The following is a 6226-nucleotide window of genomic DNA, read 5'->3' as shown; positions in this document are numbered from 1 at the left end:
ATTTCTATTTTTATGATTATGAAAGTAATATATGCTTGTTATAAACAAAAATCACAAGCCTGCAACCCAGATATGTACCCTGTCTGGAAATATGCCCTGATCAGGAATCAAATGGTGACCTCCTGGTTCATAGGTCAATGCTCAACCACTGAGCCACACTAGGCTGGGCAATCTTAACCACTTTGAATGCTTAGTAAATCTTTTTAGTTTTTCCATAAAGACTTTTGTTTGGATTGTTTTTTAAAAAATGTTTGTTTTGATCTCTTCAGGGCAAAATGGCTGCCCAGGTCCCAGGCTCAGGCATGACTCAGCACCACACTCGCTGCCACTTCTCCTGGATCCCCCTTTCCCCCCAGATTCCACAATTCCGCACCTTCTCCCACGCTTCAGCCTTGGGGAAATTTGCCTAAATATTCTCTCTTTTTTTAAAAAAAATATATTTTATTGATTTTTTACAGAGAGGAAGGGAGAGAGATAGAGGGTTAGAACCATCGATGAGAGAGAAACGTCAATCAGCTGCCTCCTGCACGCTCCCTACTGGGGATGTGCCCGCAACCCAGGTACATGCCCTTGACCTGAATCGAACCTGGGACCCTTCAGTCCACAGGCCGACGCTCTATCCACCGAGCCAAACCGGTTTCGGCTGTCTAAATATTCTCATAACTCCCTGATGTCCAAACAATAAAGACAAACTAACAGACCCGTACATACATGTGCTTTTCTTTGATGTGGAAGCGCTGATTATTCAACTCCTGACTGAAGAAGCCACTGAACACCGCGCTTATTTCCCCTGAGAATTTGCAGAAAGCATCTGGCAGGACAGACAAAGGGGGCTCTTTTCTAACTGGAAAATGAGCAGTGGTTCTCTTCCAACAAGTGAAAGAAACCATCAAAGAGAACATAAAGGAGCACCTCCTTGACAAGGAAGAGGAGGATGAGGAGACCATGAGGCAGAGAAGGGAGGAGAGTGATCCTGAATATCGGGCCAGCAAATCAAAGCCACTGACCTGTGCTAGGGGCAGGGGCCTGGCAGAGAAGAATTACTGAGTGGGCTGAGGAGCAGGGACCATGGCAGAGAAAAATTGCTAATTATCTCGCTAGAAAAGCAATGTGTTATGATTAAACCCAGCCAGAAAAAACCCTGCTCATAAATTTTACGTGAACTTTTTACCCTGCCAGTACCAGGAACGGCTAATGAACTGCTTTGCAGTTTGTTTTTTCTTTTTTTTTTAGAAATACTTTGTAGTGTTGCAGATAAAAGGCTTTGCTGTACCCTCGTCGGGGCTGCAGTACGAGGCTCCTTACAGGAGGTATGTGCTGTAGTCAGCTGGCCAGCTTAATAAAGGCTCTTAAATTTAAATTCTGAGTCAGTGGTCTATCTCGCTGATTGAACCCACAACAGACCCTGTTAGAATATAATTTGACTATGGACACTGCAAAGTTGTTCATGTCCTGCCTTCATGCCTGGGGCTTAAACGAAGTTCTGGACGAAGTTTGTCTCGGTCGTCTTGGAATGCTGAAGCCCCACTGTCCAGTGTCATTGAGCCTCTTATCAAGAGGAGGTCATATGTCACTGATGCTTCCTGGCTATAATCGGGCTGCCTGTGCACTGTCACACAGGAAAGCGGAAGAAGAAAGGAAGCTTCCAGCACGGAGGGAGTAGGAAAGGGCACGTACAGAGTGTCTCGAGCTGTCACCACACAGCATCTCCTGTCGGTCATCTCTTTGGCAAATACCTTGATGGGTACGACCAGTGCAACTTTTATTGGTGATCATAGGAAGAAGGCCCCTACCAGGCCACTTAGACCAAGCACCCCAGACCTTTCTAATGCCCGGGGTTCCCCTCCAACTTCCAGAAATTTTGTGCAAGGACAAATTAAACAAGGCTGGAGTCAGCTGACTGCGATGAATTGTGTGATGCTGCCAGATCTGCTGGGACTGGACAAGTTTCGGCCTCCACTTCTAGAGATGCTCGCTCAGAGATGGCAGGATGGACGCTTGGAGGCCAGAGAAGCCGCGCAGGCCCTGCTTCTGGCCGAGCTGCGAAGGATTGAGCAGGCGGGCTGGAAGGAAGCCATCGATGCCTGGGCTCCGCATGCACCTCAGTGCATGGACCATGTCACGTCACCTGGGGTCTCAGCGGACGCCATGCAGACCACCACCACTGCTCCTGACACCACCTCGGGGCCTGAAGCCGAAGCCCAGGAGGAAGCGCGTGACCTTGCAGAAGATGACATCACAACTGGAGTCACAGGAGCTGAATTTGGTGCTGAAATTGAACCTCCTACACTGTTGAACAGACCTCGAAGCTCTAGTCAGATTCCTGAGGGATTTGGTTTGACTACTGGTGGATCCAACGACTCACTGGCCAGACATACTTGCAAGGCACTGACGTTTCTTCTGCTCCAGCCCCCAGCCCCAAGCTTCCTCCTCACAGTACCAGCGGAGAACAGCCATCGATCTGATTGGACGCGGGTTCACGGTGTGGGAGCCTTACATGGATGTGTCTGCAGTCCTCATGGGGCTGCTGGAACTCTGCAGCTCGCCAACATCACAAGGGGGCTGCCTCTGAGCCCAGCAGCTGACTCTGCCAGCGCAGCCAGGCGTGCCCTCTCCCTCATTGCCACTGCCAGACTGCCCGCCTTCCTCACCACCATAGCCAAAGAGGCCCACAGACACACTGCGCTGGCCGCGAACACCCAGTCGCCGCAGAATATACACACGACCGCTCTCGCAGGAGCTAAAAGGGAAATTCTGAGAATCATTGAAATTCTCATTGAAAAGATGCCCACAGATGTTGTGGATCTTCTTGTGGAGGTTATGGACATCATTATGTACTGCCTCGAAGGATTTCTGAAAAGAAAGGTCTTCAGGAGTGTTTCCCAGCTATCTGCAGGTTCTACATGGTCAGCTATTATGAGCGGAGTCACAGGATCGCCGTGGGAGCTCGCAATGGCTCGGTGGCCCTGTACGGCATCGGACTGGAAAATGTCAGACAGTCCACGGACACAAGGGCCCGATCACTGCAGTGGCCTTCGCTCCTGATGGGCGCTATCTTGCCACCTACTCGAACACAGACAGCCACATTTCCTTCTGGCAGATGAACACCTCGCTGCTGGGAAGCATCGGCATGCTGAACTCGGCACCCCAGCTGCGCTGTATGAAAACCTACCAGGTGCCCCCTGTGCAGCCGGCCTCCCCCGGCCCCCACATCGCCCTCCGGCTAGCCTGGCTCAGCTGGACGTCCAATCGCAACATCATCCTGATGGCCCACGACGGGAAGGAGCACCGCTTCATGGTCTGAGGCTGGCGCCGCCCGTGCCTGCTCTCTCGCGCGCAGTTCTCTAAGCCTAGATCCTTATGTCCTTATGCTGGGTCCCTCCTCAGTGCTGCCCACCCAGGGGCATCGGGGGCGCGGCCTGGTCTGTGTCACCTCTGCATGGTCTGGGATATTCGCCTGCTCGGGCACCTATTGATTCGGAGGCATGCACACACCGCTCTGCAGGATGTGGCCTTCTGTCACAGCTCAAGTCTCTCTGCTGGAGAGGGAGGGAGGCGGGTCCCTGGCACACTCCTGGGCTGGCTGCACCGGAAGCCTGAAAGTCAGCGAACACTGATTGCCGCCCCACCCACATCAGCAGTCCCTCCAGAGGCACCCCCTTTCTGAAGTGCTGGCACTTTCTGGCACTGGGTTTTGAGGTAACGTGGCAGTCCTAATTGTTAAAATTATTTTCCTTTGGATTTCCTAAAACACATTATTGTTTACCACAAAATAAATAAATAAATAAATAAATAAATAAATAATGTTTGGGGGGTTTTAGCCCGGCTGGTGTGGCTCAGTAGTTGACCATCAACCTATGAACCAGGAGGTCATAGTTTGATTCCCAGTCAGAGCACATGCCCGGGTATCAGGCTTCATCCCCAGTGTGGAGGCAGCTGATCAATGATTCTCATCACTGATGTTTCTATCTCTCTCTCTCCCTCTCCCTTCCTCTCTGAAATCAATAAAAATATATATTAAAAAAATATTTAAAATGTTTTTAATGGCTGATTTTTTTGTCATTAAAAAAATCTATTTTATTGATTTTACAGAGAGGAAGCTGAGAGGGATAGAGAGTTAGAAACATTGATGAGAAACATTAATCAGCTGCCTCCTGCACACCTCCTACTGGGGATTGAGCCGGCAACCAATACATAACATACTCTTTACCAGAATCGAACCCAGGACCCTTTAGTCCACGGGCCCACGTTCTATCCAGTGAGCCAAAATGGTTAGGGCTGGTCATTTCTGAATTAAAACTCTTAAACCACTGGCTTTAAATAAAGAAAGGGCTTGGCTTTTGTTTTGGCTGTCATAATTATTTATATGTACATCCTATGCATGTATTTTCTCCTTCTTTTGCAAAATAATTCCAACCTCACCCATGTGCATGATTGGTGTGAGAATCCCAAGAATGTACTGGAAAAATACTTTGTAAAATCTGAAGTCATATGTATAAAGTCCTATTAATACAAACCCCTTCAGCTTTTCTTCTAGAAGTTTCAGTTCTTCAACTCTAGCTTTTTGTCTCTTCTTCCAGCTGCTTGACCAACTTTTCAGATTTTTCCTCTGTTTGCTGTAATTTATCTAGCTCATCTAGAGCTTGCTTTAATTCTTCCTCAAATAGATTCTTCTCTTTCATCATGGCCTCTTGAAAAGAACAGAGCTTCTGCTGAAGACTAGAAGATAATTCCTTCTCTTGCTGCAAAAGTGAATCCATTTGCAACTCTTTTTGTTGTAGCTTTTCATGTTCTTGTTTTCCAAGAATAAACTTCTCTTTTAAGTTTTGCATTTCAGAATTCAGATGTTCATCCAGTTCTCTGTCCCTGATGATGAGGTCTTCTTTTACTTTTTCAAGCAGCTGACATTCAGCATTCAGGTCTTTTACTCGTTCAGACAGGTAACAATATTTTCTTCAAGAGCCTCCTTAAGGCTTAAAACTTCATAATTCTTCTCTTTCAAATTTTCTTCTAACTTGGCAATGTCTAGCTTGCATTTTTCCTCTTGATCTGAGGCACAACTTATTTCTTCAATGTATTCCGAGAGTTTTTCCGTTTCAGACTTTTCATCAGCCTTTTCTTTCTGTATTGAAACAAGTTTCCCTTTGAGCTGTGCTACTTTCCCTTGAGACTCTTCCAGATTCTTCTGGTGGCCTGCAGTTTCACCTCCATGCCTTGTTATTTAGCCATCATACGCCTCATCTTAGTTTCTCTTTTGTTTCTAAGCTTCATCAGCTCAAGGCTTAGAATCCTCAGGTTCTTCTGGTTACTATCTTCAGAAAACCAGGACTGGAGTAGCTCGTTAGTCCTGGTTAATTCAGTAAGCTGCTTTCCCAGTGCAGCGCTGCTTGCAGAGAGAGACGTTATTCTCCTGACCGTAGCGCTGAGCTCTGCTTCCATCTTCTCCAGCTCAGCTTCCAGATCCTGCAGACGCTTGTCCTGAGTACTGCGTTCCTGCACAAGGACACAAATCTCTTTTTCCAACATCTTCAGGTCTTTATCATTCTTTTGAGATTCCGTCTTTAATCCCAAAGTCTTAACTCTTCTTGCTGAAGCAGGCAAGGTAGTATCTTTGTCAACAGTAAGATTTTGTTGAGATTCTTTTTGTTTTTTACATCTTTGTGATTTCTGAAAGGATACTGGTCCTTTCAATACTTCTGAAGTTTTCACATCATAAGCACCTGGAGATGGTGCACAACCAGAAGGGTCATTGAATCGTTTCAGGGGCGCCTTAGGAAAGCACATGATGACCACTAGCTTCACAAACTGAAGGGAGCTAGTGTTCCGTGACTAATGGTTGATTTTTAATGTTTCTTCCCCTCTTATTACAAATATTTTGCATTTTTAAAACAATATACATAATTATAAGGAGGAAAATAAGATCAGCCATAATGCCCTCATCTAGAGATAACCACTGTGAACATTTTGGTGCATTTTCCTCTATAAAATGTAAGTTTTTGTTCATATTTCTAATTATTTTCCTGGGATAGGTTCCTACAAGATAAATTAGTGGGGGAAAAAGGGCTTAAATGTTTTAAGACTCTTGAGATGTTTTGCCAGATTTCCTGAGTATAAAATTTCATTGGAAATGTCATAATATTCGATTCTCACAGCCAGTTGGCCTGGAGGTCAAATCCCCCTAGTATTACCTACAACAATCAAGGCTTAACTACAACAAGACTGCACA

General features: G+C 46.4%; 2 pseudogenes; one reads left to right on the top strand and one right to left on the bottom strand.

Annotated features, from left to right (window-relative positions):
* The first annotated feature begins 275 nt into the window (after window positions 1–275).
* LOC132218544 (WD repeat-containing protein 7-like) lies at window positions 276–3664 on the top strand (annotated as a pseudogene).
* A 689-nt stretch (window positions 3665–4353) lies between these two features.
* LOC132238043 (hyaluronan mediated motility receptor-like) lies at window positions 4354–5792 on the bottom strand (annotated as a pseudogene).
* Window positions 5793–6226: the final 434 nt, after the last annotated feature.

This window comes from Myotis daubentonii, chromosome 1 (genome assembly GCF_963259705.1).
Source record: "Myotis daubentonii chromosome 1, mMyoDau2.1, whole genome shotgun sequence".
NCBI classification, from domain to species: Eukaryota; Metazoa; Chordata; class Mammalia; order Chiroptera; family Vespertilionidae; genus Myotis; species Myotis daubentonii.
This window is presented reverse-complemented; position numbering and strand designations above follow the sequence as displayed.